We start from the raw sequence: 19,465 nt of genomic DNA, 5'->3' as shown, positions 1-19,465 counted from the left end.
TGGCTTATTTCACTTAGCATAATGCTCTCCAGTTTCATCCATGCTGTTGCAAATGATAAAAGTTTTTATAGTGGCATAGTATTCCATTGTGTAGATGCACCACAGTTTTCTAATCCACTCATCTGCTGATGGGCCCTTAGGTTGTTTCCAAATCTTAGCTATGGTGAATTGGGCTGCTATGAACATAGGGGTGCATATGTCCTTTCTGATTGGTGTTTCTGGTTTCTTGGGATATAGTCCTAGATGTGGGATTACTGGCTCAAATGGAAGTTCCATTTTTAACTTTTTGAGGAAACCCCATACTGTCTTCCACAGTGGCTGCACCAGTCTGCATTCCCACCAGCAGTGAAGGAGAGTTCCTTTTTCTCCACATCTTCCAGCACTTGTCATTTGTTGATTTGCTGATGATGGCCATTCTGACAGGTGTGAGATGGTACCTCATTGTTGTTTTGATTTGCATCTCTCAGATGATTAGTGTATGTCTCTGGGTTTTCTGTATGTCCTATTTTGAAAAGTGTCTATTTATGACCTTTGCCCATTTTTTTTATTGGATCATTTATCTTCCTTTTGTTAAGTTGTATGAATTCTCTGTAAATTTTGGAAATTAAACCCTTATCTGAAATATCATTGGCAAATATGTTCTCCCATGCAATGGGATTTATTGTTATTTTGTTGATGGCTTCTTTTGCTGTGCAGAAGCTTTTTATTTTGATGTAGTCCCATTTGTTTATTTTCTCCTTAGTCTCCATTGCCCTAGGAGCTGTGTCGGTAAAGATATTGCTACGACATATGTCTGCTATTTTGCTGCCTATGGAGTCTTGTAGGATTTTTATGGTTTCCCGTCTTACATTTAAGTCCTTTAGCCATTTTGAGTTTGTTTTTGTGTATGGTGTAAGTTGGTGATCTAGTTTCATAATTTTGCATGTATCTGACCAAATTTCCCAGCACCATTTATTGAAGAGACTGTCTTGACTCCATTGTATGCTCTTGACTCCTTTGTCAAATATTAATTGGGCATAATGGCTCGGGTCAATTTCTGGGTTCTCTGTTCTGTTCCGTTGGTCTATATGCCTGTTCTTGTGTCAGCACTAGGCAGTTCTGAGAACAGTGGCTTGGTAATATAGCTTGATATCTGGTATTGTGATCCCTCCAACTTTGTTCTTCCTTCTCAGGATTGCTGTGGCTAATTGGGTCTTTTTTTATTCCAGATGAATTTTTGGAGAGTTTTTTCTAGATCTTTGAAGTATGCCATTGGTATTTTAATGGGGATTGCATTGAATCTGTAGATTGCTTTGGGCAGTATGGACATTTTAATGATGTTGATTCCACTAATCCATGAACATGGTATGTTCTTCCATTTGTATATGTCTTCTGCTATCTCTTTTTTCAATATCCTGTCATTTTCCGAGTACAGTTCTTTTACCTCCTTAGTTAAGTTTGTTCTTAGGTATCTTAATTTTTTTGGTGCAATGGTAAATGGGATTTTTTTTTTTCTTTTCTCTTTCTGTGAGTTCATTATTGGTGTTTAAAAGGGCTATAGATTTTTGGGTGTTAATTTTGTATCCTGCTACATTGCCAAATTCATTTATTAGGTCTAGTAGTTTTTGATGGAATCTTTGGGGTTTTCTATGTATAGTATCATGCCATCTTTGAATAAGGACAGGTTTACTTCTTCCTTTCCAATTTGGATGCCTTTTATTTCTTCTTCTTGTCTGATTGCTATGGCTAGCACTTCCAGTATTACATCGAACAGGAATGGTGAAAGTGGGCATCCCTGTCTTGTTCCCATTCTCAGGGGAAATGAGTTTAATTTTTGCCCATTGAGTATGATGTCGGCTGTAGATTTGTCATATAAGGCTTATGTTGAGATATGATCCCTCTATTCCCACTTTGCTGAGAGTTTTTATCAAGAAAGGGTGTTGGATTTTGTCTAATGCTTTTTATGCATCTATTGATATGATTATGTGATTTTTGTCTCTCAATTTGTTTATGTGATGTATCACATTTATTGATTTGTGGATATTGTACCATCCTTGCATCCCCAGAATAAATCCCAATTGGTCATGGTATATGATCTTTCTAATGTAATGCTGAATCTGATTTGCTAGAATTTTGTTGAGGATTTTAGCATCCATGTTCATCAAGGATATTAGCCTGTAGTTCTCTTTTTTTGTGGTGTCTTTATCTGGTTTTGGAATTAGGGTAATGCTGGCATCATAGAAAGAGCTTGGAACTGTGCCTTCCTCTTGAATTTTTTGGAATAGTCTGAGGAGGATAGGTTTTAGTTCTTCTTTGAATGCTTGGTAGAACTCCCCTCTAAAGCCATGCAGACCAGGGCTTTTGTTTGCTGTAAGATTTATGATCACTGCTTCAGTTTCTTCAGTAGTTATTGGCCTATTCAGGTTTTGATTCTTCCTGATTGAGTTTTGGGAGCTTATATTTTTCAAATAATATGTCCATTTCCTCTAGATTGTCCATTTTGTTGGAATAAAGTTGTTCATAGTATTTTTTCATAATCCTTTGTATTTCTCTGGAATCGGTTGTTACTTCACCTTTTTCATTTCTGATTTTGTTTACTTGGGTCCTCTCCCTTTGCTTTTTGGTGAACCTGGCTAGAGGTTCATCAATCTTTTTTTTTTTTTTTTTTTTTTTGGTGGGACCATATTCCTAGTTCCCTTACGAGTTTGTGTAGACCCAGGCGAATCACTTCTTCTTTTTTTTTTTTTAATTTCTTTATTGATTAAGGTGTCACATATTTGTCCTCATCCCCCCATTCCCATCCCACCCCTCTCCCCACGCATGCCCCAATCCCCTGTTGAACTTAACCGTTGGATAGGCTTATATGCATGCATACAGGTCCTTTGGTTGAACTCTCCCCCTCCCCCCACCCTCCCCCCACCCTCCCCTATCCTCCCTCTGAGGCCCGATAGTCCGATCGGTGCCTCCTTGCTTCTGGTTCTGTTCTTGTTCCTCAGTCTATGTTGTTCATCATTTCCCCTAGATGAGCGAGATCATATGTCACTAGATATATACTAATAAGAACTGAATGTGAGACGAGCAATAATATTTATGCTGACAGGCAAATGAATCAATCTGTAGCGAGCTTCCCCCTGGACCAACAGTTCTTTTGAGACCCAATTTCGATGTCCAGTAGTTCTGACATGTACACATAAGGAGGTTCATCAATCTTATTTATCCTTTCAAAGAACCAGCCCTTGGTTTTGTTGATCTTTTGTCTTTTTTTGTTGTTGTTGTTTCTATATCATTTATTTATGCTCTGATCTTTATTATTTCCTTCCTTCTGCTTACACTGGGCTTTTCTTGTTGCTCTCTTTCTACCTCGTTGAGTTGTAGGGTTAGATAATTTATTACCATTTTTTCTTTTTTTTTTTTGAGGTAGGCCTGTAGAGCTAAAAAGTTCCCTCTCAAGACTGCTTTCACTGTGTCCCATAGATTTTGGATTGTTGTGTTTTTATTCTCATTTGTTGTCATGATGCTTTTTATTTCTTCTTTGATCTCTTTGGTAACCCAATCATTGTTTAATAGCATGTTATTTAGCCTCCAGGTGTTTGGTTTTTTTCATTATAGTTGATTTCTAATTTTTTGCCATTGTGATCTAAGAAGATGCTTGATATGATTTCTATCTTTTTGAATTTGAAGAGACTTTTCCTGTGACCCAGCATATGGTTTATCTTTGAAAATGACCCATGTGCACTTGAGAAGAATGTATATTCTGTGGCTTTGGGGTGAAATGTTCTGAAGATGTCAATTAATTCCATCTGATCTAGTGAGTAATTTAGGATTGCTGTTTCTTTGATGATTTTTTTGTTTAGAGGATTTATCCAGTGGTGTTAGTGGGGTATTAAAGTCCTCTACTATGACTGTATTGATGTCAATCTCTCCCTTGATATCCTCTAAAAGTTTTTTTTTTAATGTATTTGAGTGCTCTTGTATTGGGTGTGTATATGTTTACCAGATTTATATCTTCTTGTTGAATTGCTCCCTTTAGTATTATGAAGTTGCCTTCCTTATCTCTTTTTATGGCCTTCACTTTGAGGTCTAATTTTTCAGATATAAGTATTGCTACCCCAGCTTTTTATTTTATTTCCATTTGACTGAAAAACCTTTTTCCATCCCTTCACCCTCAGTCTGTGTGAGTCCTTTTTTCTGAGGTGGGTCTCCTGTAGTCAGCTAATATATGGGTCATGTTTTCTTATCCACTCAGCTACTCTATGTCTTTTGATTGGGGAATTAATCCATTTATATTTAAAGTTATTATTGATAGGTAGCTGTTTGTTGCCATTTTTATTCTTTATGCCTGTGTTCCTTCTTTCCTTCTTATTTCTTTTTTTTACTGCAGTCCCTTTAGCATTTCTTGCATTGCCAGTTAGGTGGTAATAAAGTCCCTTAGTCCTTTTTTGTCTGTGAAGCTCCTGATTCCAACCTCAACTTTGATTGATAGCCTTGCTGGGTACAGTAATCTTGGATTCAGACCCTTGATTTGCAAGATTTTGTGTATTTCATTCCATTCCCTTCTGGCCCAATGTGTTTCTGTTGAGAAATCAGTTGATAGTCTGATGGGAGATCCCTTGTAGGTAACTTTCTGTCTCTCTCTGTCAGCCTTTAAGATTATTACTTTGTCATTGGTGTTTGCCAGTTTAATTATAATGTGTCCTGTCTTCCAGTCTTTTTAGGTTCATCTTGTTTGGGACTCTGTGAGCTTCTTGGACTTGTGTGAGTTTTTTCTTCTTCCCAATACTGGGAAGTTTTCTGACATTATTTCTTCAAACAGGTTTTCTATTCCTTTCTCAGATTCCTATCCTTCTGAGACCCCTATTATGCGAATGTTGTTTTGTTTCATGTTGTTCCAAAATTCCCTTAGGCTCTCTTCTGTTTTTTAATGTTTTTTCCTAGATGCTGCTCTACTTGGGTATTTTTTCCTACCTTGTCTTCTAGCTCACTGATGTGGCTCTCTGCTTATTCTAGTCTACTGTTGATGCTATCTATTGTGTTCTTTATTGCAGCAATGTCACTTTTCATTTCTCCTTGGTTCTTCATTTCCTCTTGGTTTGTATATATATTGTTGAATTTGTCTTCCATCCTTTTCAGTGAACTTATGACCATTCTCTGAACTCCTTCTCTGACATATTGCTTGCCTCCATTTAATTTATGTCATTTCCCCTTGATTCCTTCTTTTCCTTCATATGGGGGCTGTTTTTTTGTTTTGTTTTGTTTTGTTTTGTTTTGTTTCTGTCTCCTCATGTTTGTTCCTCTCAGGGTGTCTGGTTATATAGGTCTCTCTCTCCTGTGTTGACTTAAAGGCACAAAATACAACATGACAAGACACTACGCACAGGGCACCAAACACAAATGTATTCACAATACCAATAACCTCAAACAAAGGTGATTACCAGAGCAAAGAGAATTAGGGGAGAGAAAATAGTGCAAAAATGATATTGAGAAAAGGAAAAAAATGTAAGAGAGAAAAGAAAGAGAAGAAAAAAGAAGAGGGAAAAATATATGTATATGGGGAGAAATTTCTAAAAAACCAACAACTAATCCAAAAAATGCAAACAACAAACACCCAGATGAATGCAAACAACAAACAACTAATCCAAAAAATCCAAACAACAAACACCCAGCTGAATCTGAGAAGGCAGAGCTCTCTCTAGGTGATCTTTGACCTTTCTGTCCATGGATTGCCTCACCAGCTGTGTTTAATTCACCAATTCAGGTGGATGTTATTTGATTCAGCTATTCCTTCTATCTGCTCTGTGAGAAGGCACAGGGCCCGTCCATGTATTTGGTGCCGCTTTGTCTCCCCCTGGACAAACTTTTTAGGTGCCCACAGCCAGGGAGGCTGGAGTCTCGGTGTTCATGGGTTTGCAGCTGAGGCAGCTGGACCCTGGGTGTTGTGGTTGTAAGGTCCCGGGAGGTATCCAAGGTCTTCCCAGTTGAAGGTAAGGCTGGGATTCTGATCACAGAAGCTCTCCGCTTCAAGATGACGTGGTCTCTGCGGCAGAGCCGGCCACTCCTGGAGAGATTTCAACAGTAGTAGAGGCTGCCTGGCCATGGGAGCCTGGTCTGCCAGTCCCCAACAGTCCTGTGGAATATAGCTGTCCCTCACTCACAAATACAGACACTTCACACATGTCCACGCACTCTCTTTTCAGTCTCTCACTCACACACTATCTTGCAGCCTGCCATCCCATCAGCCACCATCTTCCTCTTTCCCAGGACAGTTAATTTTAATCCGAACTTTTAAAAACCACCACTTTTAGTATAAAACTTTCAAGATCTACATATCAATTTGTACTTCCCACCACCCCCACACAGCCTCTCTTCAATGAAATGTGATTCCACTATGTTAGAAGCCTGACAAAGATTTGCATTTAAGAACATAAAGATAGATATGATATCACCATTTCCTTGTTTATATAGCACTCAGATTCCTATGGCTCTTGCCTCTTTACTTTTGCTATCAATTTATCCTAATTTTAAATTGGGGAGTTACAAAGAGTGTGTTATTCCTCTAAAATGAAACGACTTGCTATTAGGTCACATGGTAAATGGAGAATGCAGGCTTCCAATACAAGTGATTTGATTCAAATTCAGTGTTCAATTCATTAAGCGCAGGCTCACAATAATAATAGCTACCCTTTATTAAACACTAAGTATGTGCTAACCTCTATACATGACTCATATGTTCTTCACATTGTTATTTTTATACCCTTTTTACCAGTAATTAAACTGAGGAACCAAGAAATCAATTTACCCTAGCAGCTTGGCTAGCAAGTGATAAATCTAGAGGTTGAAACCAGAGATCACTTGCATAACATAGGATTAGATTGGAGGGGACCTGTGAAAACATTTAGCCTAACTATTTCATAATGAAGAAAAGCCTGGATCATAGAAGAAAATTAACGTGTCCAAAAGTACACAGCTGGTTAGTGACAGAGCCAAGACTAGAACCCACGAGTTCTGGCTTCTAGTCCAATTATCTTTCATTCACAGAAGGTCAGAAAATGTTAAACTTTCTGAGACTCTGCAGCCCATCTGGGTTTTTGAAGTGCCAACATTGCAAGTCTCAATACCAAGTAGCTTAGGATCTGAAGATATTTAGGACCAGCACACTTTCACATTTGGCAAAGCCATGAGATTTCATGGAAAATCACTGCAGCAAATGGTGCTACAACCTTCCACATTCAATAGCACCAAACACACATACAAAATAATTTTTCTAGTTTGGTAGGGACACCTCAAAGAAATCAGATTATTATTTTTCAGATGGCTTCAGCTTTAAAGAAACATTTATTGGAATTTACTAATGGATGGAACCAAAAGTGAAACGTATATAAGGAAATTCATGTATAAGAAAATGAAAACACAAGGTCAAAAATTCAATCCAGACCATTTCCATTAACTTCTCATTTACAATATTCTTAAACTGTTGGTTAATACTTGTGGCTTTATTTACTAAAGTATGATGGTACCACATATATAAAAAAATTATGGTGAAGTTATCCATATTTATACATAAGAATTTGAAACATTAAAAATAACAACTAAACACAAGGGAATGACAATAAATTATTCCTTCAAAAATATCTTTCAAAGGGCTCTTTATTTGCAATATTAACCACTGCAGTGCAAACTTTCACTGTAGAAAAAGATTTGTGAGAAGAAAGTTTGCATTTAATGTAGCAGTGACATAAAAATATGATTGTGGAAAAACTCCTTGATAAAAAGTAAAAAAAAAAGAAAAAAGAAAGAAAGAAATGGAGAATGGAGTGGAATTATAAAAGATCCACACAATTGTCTCTCTATTCTGACAAATGGATTGGGGGGTTTGGGGAATAACAGGGACGTGCATAAAGAATACCTGAGCAAAGTATTTGCAGTAAAACCATTTCCCTTTGAAAATCTCTGCTAGGCTTTGGATTATGCTGCTAAGCATTTACAGCTCTCCGAAGTCCATGTATCTGCTGCAGATTGCTTGAGGGAAAGAAAAATAAAGAAAAGGACAAGGTTAGATATGCCTCCAAGAAAGCAAAGCAAAGGTATTTCCAGGCCTGATTCAAATGCAGCCTCATGAAACATAAAATATCAGTCAGTACCGCTTAAACAGTCTAGGGACTCCTAATACTTCCAAATACACCAGTCCTTAAAATATTTTCTCTTCTTTATTATAGCATCGAGTGCTCTTATCTTGTTGTCTAATCAAAACCATGTTTGAAATATCTGACTATCCAGAAGAGTCCTAATAAAAGTGACTTAAATTGGCTTAGGCAGTAAGTCAACTAAAGAAGCCAAGTACTGCTTCCTACTCTAGCCTCCCATATTATGAATATTGACTTTTAAATAGTAGGATGCCTTATGAAGTTTTCCCTTAGCTTAGAAAAAAGTGTTTTTATTCTAATTGTATCCATCCAAATTAAGTAATTATTGAAAGCAGGCAATTTGAACTGTTTGGCTCACCAGTTGAATTTGGTACACAGAAAAAAATATTATTGGGTCTACATTTCCATTTCACCACTGGTTTCACCAAGTTCAATCCACATTTTTCTGCTACCTACCTGGTGCTTTTACACATTTAAATTGGTGATTGCGGTTAAAGCAATCTGCAGACTCCCTTCTTCTAGTTCTAGATTTAAAAGCTCTTACATAAGTGTAGTTATTAAATTAAAGATATCTTTAAACTTTGGAGAAAATGGTCAAAGAGAAGAAAATCTTAAGCCTCCATGGTTATGCTTCTTTTAGGTATGTTTTCCTTTCTGTCTTAATCTTCCTTCTTTATGTCCAAAACTAGGGGCTCAGTGCACAAATTCATGCACCTTGAAAGGAACTGTGGACTGCAAGGATGTGGTGGGCACAGGGGTGGGTTTCAGCCCATCCTCCATGGCCCCTGGTCCCCTGTCTGCTGGCAGACCCATTCCTGCCACCACTGCTCCCATGCACTAATGGTGCCTGCCCCACGGGCACCTGCTAATAGGGTGAAGTGATTGGGGCCAGTGCCAGCAGAGGGTGCTAGCGGCAGCTGGTGTCCAAATCACCCTTCAGGAGCAGAGGGAGGTGGAGAAACCCTCAGGGGCGATCAGGGCCAGCAGCTGCCACTTGCACCCACTGACAGTGCCGAGCGATCAGGACCAGTGCTGGGCGCTAGTAGCAGATGTGAGTGGCAGCTCTGGTGCTGGCTGCAGGTGCAAGTGGGGCTGGTGCTGGCAGTGGGTGCAAGCGAGACCACTGCCAACAGCAGGTGCAAGCGGCGGCTCTGGTGCTGGCAATGAGTTCGAGCAAGGCAAGTGCCGGCAGCAGGTGTGAGCGCCTGGCGGGACTGCGACACCCGGGAGAAAAGAATTTTCAGTAACCAGCAGAGGCTCACCCCAATGACAGCAACCAGCACCCTGCCTTGGTCTGGCACCCCTGCTCACCTGCTCCACCATCCCGCAGTGGCCAATGCCCGCCATGTTCCACGTGTACCCCTTGGTGGTCAACACACAACATAGCAACCAGTTGTTCGGTTGTTTGGTTGTTCCGCTATTCGGTCTATTTGCATATTAGGGTTTTATATATATAGATATGCAGATCCCAGGGTCCTTGATTTTGGCTTTCATAGAAAGCCTTTCTTGACTCTTAAATTCCATATAAAACTTTTCAAACCATTGTTCTAATTTCTAAGCAAGCTAAACCTCTAGTTCCAAATATCTACTCAAATTGATAAATTATAAACAAGGTATTAGTATACTGATGTGTTCCTCATTCACATAATTTAATTGAAGTAGAACAGGTTACCTTTAAATACATACAGCATTACTCTAAAGACTTTCAGAATTTTGGAAACTGACAGACCAGAAAAGGAAATGTTTTTCATAGGCATAGGCCTATCCATTGACCATCCCTGCTTACAGGAAATGCAAGAACACTGTTTCCCAAGAATTCATTTCTGTAATGATGGGAGGCCAGAGCAAATGCTTTGTTCATAATGAACAAAGCAGAAACTTCTAAATAAACTTTATTTAAAAAACAACAACAATGTACTACTACTATAATAGCTACCGATGACTTAGTATTTCTAGCTCACATTTGGTGACAAGACCTTCTCATGTATTTGCAACAAGTGGAAGCTCCCTACAATGGCAATGATGTATTTGGTGGGGGAGAGAGGGAAACTGCGGACAAGCACCCAAACCTGAGAAAAAAATAATATCCCAGATAGATCTTATTATAAAGGTCACACATTTCTTTGAATAAACTATTGACCAATTAAGGAAATGTTTATTCACAGTAGAAGTATTAAGTATTTTTAAAAAAATATATTTTATTGATTTATTACAGTGAGAAAGAAAGAGGGATAGAGAGTCAGAAACATCGATGAGAGAGAAACATCCATGAGCTGCCTCTTGCACACCCCCTACTGGGGATGTGCCCGCAACCAAGGCACATGCCCTTGACCGGAATCGAACCTGGGACCTTTCAGTCCGAAGGCCGACGCTCTATCCACTGAGCCAAACCGGTTTCAGCAGAAGTATCAAGTCTTTATATTGGCTTTTAATTTGTTTAGTATTTTTCAAATATTCTAAATAACATTTTTCAAATATTCTAGGCAATCTGAATTTCCATGTGACTATATTATGCTAGACGCTAAAGAGTGGCCCTTTTCTTGAAGGAACTTACAGTTTCTTTAGGAGGAAAAGGTTATATTTGGAAACAGATTATTCTGTAAGCAAGTGCTTTTTTAGTACAGCTAGGTTCTGCTGAGGTTCAAAGAAGAGATAAACTAAGGTGGCCTAGAATATTCAACTATACTGAAAGTTGAGACCTGGCAAATGTACATACATAAAAGAATGCTCAGCAACCAAAGGAAGGCTTGAACCCACAATTCATGAGTCACTTTTACAACATCCTACTTCTACCCCAGTGATTTCCATCCCAACCAGGGGTTCTAGATCCTATTTCTCCTGGTCTCCCCTTCTCCATTTATCATTTTCATCCTTGATACAGGGTCACAACTAGATGTTCACTGTTTGCTGCAAGCTTTAGTAAAACTAAGGGCAGCAAAATATATGTCTAGTCACTGTACATGTATTGTAATATGAAAATCCTGTACTATGTACAATTTATAGTTGTTAAAACTTAATAAATTACTCAAGGCAATATAGCTAGAAAGAGACAGACCTAAGATTTGAACTCACATCTCTTTTGAATTCAAAAGACATATTCTTTCTATTCTATTGTGATGCCATCCTGTGGAAATGGAAGACATTATTTCATTGCTCCTCCAAACTCCTGTCCCAAAGTTCCCTTTGTGTAGCAGAGAGTAGACAAAATCCAGAGAGAACTAGAGATGTAACTAAAAGTGACATCAAATTTTATCCTAAAAAATTCACATGAATTTTATTTGCTATTCCATAATACATTCATATTTCCTTTATTTTGCAAATAGTTTTATAAGTCTTTATATAAATTTATATCTTGAAGCATGTAATGTGTTCACACTGTTTCTTCGCATAACTCCTAGAGATCCCCTTAGGGAAACAGAGACCCCAATATAAGAATTATGATCATTGCTTGTGTGCCAAAATGGGAAAAAAATTATAATTCAAGGTAAAAAGAAGACACTTTTTCAATATGACTTTTTATAAGCTAGAACTAATCTTACACAAACTCTTCTGTAGAATTGGAGAAAGTGTAAACACTTCATAACTTTTGCTATTAGGAAAGCATAACCCAGTGTTCTAAAATCTGCCAAAGATAGTAAAAAAAAACAAACAAAAACCCAAAAAAACAACAACAAAAAAACAACAACAACTAAATCAGCAAACTGAATAAGCAAACTCCAGGACACCAAAGATAGTCCTCTGAAGATAGTCAGTCTCAAGTACAACTATTAGAAGCAACTTTGTCCAGAAGCTGAGGGAGAAATGAATAGAAACAGCAATTGGGATTCAGGAGGTTCTGGGCAGAGCACCAAGAGAGTCCATATAGGCACTCTACCAAATGGCCATTAGACACGTAAAAAGTTTTCAGCCTCATCTTGGAAATGTAAATTAGAACCCAGTGAGATACCACTTCACACCAACCAGAATGACTAAAAGTAAATAGATTAATAATACCAAGGGTCCACCGAGTGGGAAACTGTGGTGAACTCATATACGGCTGCCAGGAGCGTACATTGGAAATGCTGTTTGATAATACCTATGAGTGCTGCACCTAGACCTACTCTGACCTCTCACTGCACTCCTGGATATATGTCCCTCAGAAATTCACAAGTGCACACATGAGTATCAGAGCTACTGAAAGTAATTCCAAACTGTGCAACATCACAAATGTCCATCGAAGTAGAATAGATAAATAATAATGGCTTATTCGTATGAGAAATGCTATACAATAATGAAAATAAGTGATCTGCAGCTATGCACAACCACGTGGATACATTTTATAAGCATGATGGTGATCAAATAAGACATTCAAAAAGGAGTACACATTGTATGACTGTTTACATAAAGTTCAGAAACATGCAAACCCAATTGTGGGATTAGCATTAGGGAAAGTGTTGAGAGGTTTAAGTAATGACTGGGCGGAGAACCAAGGAGAATTTCTGCTGTGATAGCAATGCTGTGTTTCCTACTGAGAGAAGTGGTTTAATTGATACGTTTTTGGGGGTACATTTAAATTTGTACTTAAGATTTGTACATGTTCCTGTACCTATATTATACTTCAATTAAATTTACTTAAAACTAGTAACTGTAGAAAACCTTATTTAACAAATATTTAACATTTAGGAAACAAAGCGTTGTATATTCTAACATTCTTATAATTGACCCATGGAAACTATTAAGTTACCAATGAAATTGTTGATTGATTAAAATATTTACATAAGTGGGCAGAGAGGTTTTTAGATAAATAGAATATGAAGCTTAATGTTATTGAATATTGAATTTGACTCTGTGTGTCATGACTGTCAAGAGAGAATGAAAACATGATGGCTTGCATATTCTCATTTCTTGAAAAATGATCACAAAGCATATCAGTTCATTATAAAGAATGATGGCATTAATTCCAGAACAAATTTATCACATTATTATATACCTTGGACATGGAGTGTTCCAAGTTTCAAGAGCATTGCTTTCTCACAATTAAAAATTTTAATTCAACATTACTGATGTCATGTGAGATAAATTTTTAGGGAATATTTGTTATCAAAATGATCTTAAACTTGGTAATTATCAATATTCAGAAAGCAATCAATATTTCTTGAGTATCACCATATTCTGGGCATACTATCAAGAATCACAGCAAATGCAGATAAATGTAAGTTATTACCTTGGTCTTCTTTGAGCCTTTAATTTAATTGAACTAAATTAAAGGAATAAACTTTAAAATAACGATAAATTTCATCTGTATTAGGTTCATATTAATACTGCATAACAAATAATCATTAAGTCTTTGGAGCATCGAGTATAAACATTTATTTAATTTGTAAATCTGCAGGACACATGAGTTTTGGATGTTCTGAGATGATGTGCTGGAGCTGTCTGCCATTAATATTCAAAGATGGCCCTCCTGTGATTTTCAATTCCTGAAGTCTCATTTTTGTAAAACTCTTCTCCTTGCATCTGAACTGAAACTAAAATTTATTTTTTTTTTACTTAAAAAATTATAGATTCATAAAAGTTTGCAATGAATGTACAGGGAAATTCCACATACCCCTTTCCATCCTAACCCAATGTTAATATCTTGTAGTACTACAGTTCAATATCAAAACCAATAAATTAGCATTGGTAAAATTATTAAAGTTTATTCATTTTCACTAGTTGCCCATGCACTATGTGTGTGTATGTGTGTACAGTTCTATACAATTTTATCACATGTGTAGCCATGCATAACCACTGCCACAATTAAGATACTCAACTTTACCATCATAAGACTCCCTCATGTTACTCCTTTATAGACCTACCCATTTCCTTGCCCCAATTCCTAACTCCTGTAACCACAGGTTTGTTCTCCATCTCTATAATTATGTTACTTCACAAATAACACATAAGTGGAAACATAAAGTATCCTTTTGAAATAATTTTTTTTCACTCAGCAGAATTTTATCGAGGCTCATCCAAGTTATGGTGTATATGAATAATTTGTTTCTTTTTGTTATTGGATCATATTTCTTGACATGGATGCACTAGTTTGTTTAACCACTGACCCATTGAAGAACATTTGGGTACTTTTTTAGTTTGGGTTATTTTGAATAACGTACCTAGAATCATTGGTGTACAAGTTTTTGTGTGAAAGTAAGTCTTCATTTCTCTGGGATAAATGTCTACAAATGCAATTGTTAGGTCTTATGATAAGTCCATTTTTAGGTTTGAAAGACACTGACAAACTATTATCTAGAGAGTTTATAGCAGGTCACTTTCCCACCAATAATAGAGGAGTGATGGAGTTTCTCCTTATCCTTGGCAGCATTTGGCATTATTATTTTTTATTTTAACCATTCTGATAGGTGTGCAGTAATATCTCATTGTGGTTTTAATTTGCACTTCTTTTAGAGCTAGCAGTGTTGAACATCTCATGTGCTTCTTTGCCATCTATATGTCCTCTTTGGCAGTGTCTGTGCATGTTTTGTTTTGTTTTTTCCATTTTCAATTGATTTTTTTCTACATCCTTTCCCCTACCCCCCGGCTCTTCCCCAAAAGAAATCTTCATTCTGAATGTCTTTAATAATCACTCCAGATGATTCTGATACTTACTAACATTTAATAAAGTATTGACAGGAAGTATTGAAGGAGAGCCGGAACAGACAGCCAAATTACCTGCTATGATCATTCAGAGGGCACCATCACTAAGGGATGGGGGAAAGGGAGGTGAGATGATGGGGAAGGGTCTCAGGAGAGAAAAGGAATGCCCCAGAGACACATATGATTTCCTTTGCATTATTATACCATCAACTGTGCTGTTACTGAAAATCACCTGGCAGAGTTAGGTCAATACTTTGCTGAAGACATGAACCCGAGCCAAGTATCCTTTCAAAGTCTTTTCCATCTCTGTGGCTATTATGGCTGTGGGAAAGTGGATATAGGGTGTACTGAGCCAAGGCTGTTAGCAAGACCCGATAGCTGCCAAAATTGCCACGTTAACCTTAAAGCCATCACACACTTTGTTGAATCTTACTTTGTTCCTATAACAGTAAGAGATACTTCCACCTTAGCTGAAAACTTCACTGGCATGCCAGACTGTGAAGACAAGGAAGAGGAAGGAAGGGGCAAAACTCAGGGTTTCCTTCAATGTCACAGGAAGCAGAAAGGAACTTTAAACTGCAGAGAGTTGAGTGTTGAGTGAGCGAACTGCAGCCCTGGTCTTGAACAATTATTAACTGAGAGAGCTCACTGCACACTTGACCCCGTGATGGCTGGCTTCGTTTTTATGAGGTAGCAATAAACCAGGCAGATCCCTCGGCCACTCCAGCTAAGTTTACAAGAACCAATCTGGAGAGTCTCCCGGTGGCATTTTCAATAGCTGGTGTGAACTCCATCTTAGGTTGCTAACCTTCAGAGTTCGGATTTGCTGTTTCCCTTCATTGACTCCCTTTCTGTTTCTGATTCTGTCTAGCAGAGTTTTATGTCCCAAAGTAGATGGAACTCACCTGAGCCGGCTTGGGAGTCTCAGCAATTCACAGGTAATTAAATGTTTTGTTTTGTTTTCTTACATTTCCAGTCAGGGGGGTAAAAAATTGAACTTTTAGGAGGCTAATTCTCCTAAAAGCAGTGTAGACCAAATGCCCCTTTTGCATAGTAAGCCCCAGTTGAATCAAACACACTTCAGAAGCTGTTTTAGCAGAGATTTAAAATAATGCAAATACTCAAGCCTGAGGGAATAGTATATTAAAATTTAATGAGAAGTTAGGGGATCTTTTTCATTAAATTTATGGTTGAAAATCCTTTAATGAGTCAAGTATTTTTTTGTTATTTTTCTTAACAGCCTCCTGGCATCATCCAGGCAGCCACCAAACTGACCAAGTTCAACATAATTGCCATGAGGGGAGAGATGCCTCCAGCCATCAGAAGCATTAATTAGCTCTGACTATAAATTTTCAAGCAAAAATTGTCATCATCATGCAGGGCAACAAGTTCTACAGTTGCTCTGTAAGGACAAAATCAGGCAGCGACTGAGGGATATTGGAAAGGAATACTCTGCTCAAGGCTTAATCACAGGGAATGTAAATCTAATCCACTGACATGAACATTGCTTAGTGTCAGAAAGCAGTAAAAAGGGAAGAAAAGAGAGAGAGGGAGGGAGAGAGAGAGAGAGAGAGAGAGAGAGAGAGAGAGAGAGAGAGAGAGAGAATCCATAAATAAGGCAAAGGAAAAGCACAGACAAGAGATAAATTTAAACATTGGAGGTTGTGCTAATCAGAGTATCAGTTTCCAGGAGCCTGGCAGAGCTCCATGTATGTAATAGATTTATTTTATGTGTCTATTAGAAAAGGCATGCCCATATGATGCCAGGTATTCATCAGAATTGTAGTTATTATTTGTATTCTGCCTCAATATAAAGAAAAAAATGAAATAAATTACCACAAATACATTAAGTGCACAGATATAAAGGCAGAGAGAGTGTTGCTTGATCGAATGAGCTTATTAGCCTTTGAAGAGAATACAAAAAGCAATTCTTCCTCCAAGTCAACAGAGGCAACCAGAACAATGAGAGATAAGAAAAGTCAGAGGTGATGCCCTCTGGACAAAGTGACATTAAAGACAGAGTCTGTGCCATATGATCCTCTGTTCAATAGGAACAGCCACTCGCCACCATGGCTTCCGGAAGACAGAATGTCAAGAGATCTGGCTCAAGGAGGCAGGATCTAGCCCTAAGCCCCAAGCAGGGGTGACGGCCATCTGCCTTCATAAATAAATTCCTGGCACACAGAACAGAGCGCGTATGTCATAAATACACAGTGGGAAAGAGTGAGACTGGTTTGACCCAAACAAAGTTGAGAAATACTTCTTCTAAAAGTCAGCCTGTACTTATGAGTCCTGAGGAACTTGAAGGGATAAAAGACATAGGAAAAGAAGCCCTTGCTATTCAGAAAAATGAATTAAGAGTTTTTGAATATAAAGTGATAATTTACATAGAATTTGCAGATTGAAGACCCCTAGGTATTATTAATGTCTATGTGCATTTGATAGATTTCAAGTACCAAATGCATATATTATACATTATTTATATATTATATATAATATTAAGTATTGGTTTACTCTATGTAATATAGAGTATTATATTAGCATACTTTTGTTAATTAAAATTCTCAATATTATTTTGTGGAAAGACTGCTTGCCCTGTGTTTCAAATGTTATCCAGGGTTTTGGGAAAGTGGATTCTGTCACTCTGAAATATCTGATGGAACAAATCGCCTGGAGATGAATTACAATGCTAAAAAGGAAATTTAAAAACTTGGAGCCAAGGTTTTAAATGGAGTTGAAAGTAAAGACTGGGATAAATAAATAAGATATCCAGGCCATGATCAGCAAATGAACACACATTCATGCCGCCTCCCTTACATTCTTGCCCTACATGGCAAGTTCTTATCTCCCATTTTGTAAAGGACCAGATAATAATTGTCCTCTCCTTCCTGCATATTCCCCCAATTCACTGGCTCTCCCAGCCTGCTGAGTGACAGAGCCTTTCCGCTCAAAGCCAAGAACCTTCTCCAGTGCACTGAAATAGATGAAGTAAAAAATCATTGTCAGTGCAGGACCTGGGAAGACAGAGCCAAGGAAATAGAGATGGTGACCTTTTGCATTCTTATATTATAAAAGTTTTTGTGACAATCAAGTTCATCTTTGGGGACAAGTAGTAAGATTGCCTTGTACTAGTCATAACCTTTTATTTACTCTCCTCATTTGTAAAGACACACTTTGGAAATATGACATGAAATGTAATTATTCATTAAGAAAGAATGCATCCTCTCTGGCTGGTATGGCTCAGTGGGTAGAGCATCGGCCTGCGGACTGAAGGGTCCCTGGTTCGATTCTGGTTAAGGGCATATGCCCAGGTTGCAGGCTTGATCTCCAGGATCGTGCAGGAGGCAGCCAATCAATGATTCTCTCTCATCATTGATGTTTCTATCTCTCTATTTCTCTGCCTTCCTCTCTGAAATCAATAAAGAATATATATATTTAAAAAAAGAAAGATTGCATCCCACTTCAGTAAACAGATAGTGAGTGCCCACTTTTCACATGCACTATCTGAAATGATAATTCAATCCAAACTAAGGGAATAACAAACCAAGAAAAAAAATAACTGTTCTCATTTGGAAGGCAAGAAATAAAAGAATATCAGCTACTCAGGGCCCTATCTCATATCACCCAGTTAGACTCTTCTCCTTATCATGCCAGAAGCTGCAGAAAACAGAAATGTTGGTTTTGTTCTTTGAGTTCAAAAGACAAATACATCCCTCTCTGTGACTTCCCCATCTGACAGAGGCATTTCTGCTTTACCTTGAGATAAGGAGAGAGATGATATGGTTGGCCTTTTAACCCCTCTCCATTTTTCTGCATCACTAGCAGATTTCCTTGCACAATCCTGTCTCTTTCTATATGTACTGAACGTGCATTAGCATCGGAATCACATAAGGAGACTTGCTGTGGTCAGCAGAGACACAAAGTCAGCTTTATGGTAAGTGGTTGTCATAGATTTTCCCTTCTGTGTCATCAAATCTTCAAATAATGGCAGTTTTGGACAGCCCATTTGCTAAACCTAGGGGTAGAGAGGGTGGCAGAAGTATGAAAGAAGAAGAGGCAAGTGCAATACGTAAAGTACTTCAGGGCTCATGAAGCGTTAGGTGCTTTTTTGCTTCACCCTTTCATCCTTATAGAGAATACTTGGGAGAGGGTACAATCTAACAGATTTTTTACTTTCAAGGATGACTAGAATAAATATACTTAGAGAAATGTCCAACAATTTTTAAAATCTCATTCTCTGTGTGAGAAAAACACTAACAATCACTATATTTGAATTTTGTTTATTTTGGCAAATCCTGGATATTGGACCTGACCTTAATATTCCAGGGTACAGCTACTTCAAACAGACATAGAGTGTCCCAAAAAATGTATGCACACTTTGAATTATTATAAAGTCAGTGTTTATGAACATGCAGCTCATTTAAAAAAATTAAAAGAATCTATAGAAATGAATAATTTTTGTTGTCAATGCCTGTTTTCAAACTGATAACCATTCTGGTCCAGGCACTGCTGAGAGTGTGAAGCAATGAAATAGCAAACATCGAGAATCATTTTGTTTTGTATTTGTGTGCCCTAAATTCATGTACTATTGCCAGTTTTGTACTGTAAACTTTATCTTTTAGGTATCCCCATAAAAAAGTCTAGTGGATAAATTTTCTTTGCTCAAAGCTTAGTCTGACTTCACTCATTATTTCAAATCAATTAAACCTGAAAAGGAATGAAAATTAAGT

Source organism: Eptesicus fuscus, chromosome 3 (genome assembly GCF_027574615.1).
Source record: "Eptesicus fuscus isolate TK198812 chromosome 3, DD_ASM_mEF_20220401, whole genome shotgun sequence".
Taxonomy (NCBI): Eukaryota; Metazoa; Chordata; class Mammalia; order Chiroptera; family Vespertilionidae; genus Eptesicus; species Eptesicus fuscus.
Note: the sequence above shows the minus strand (reverse complement) of the source record.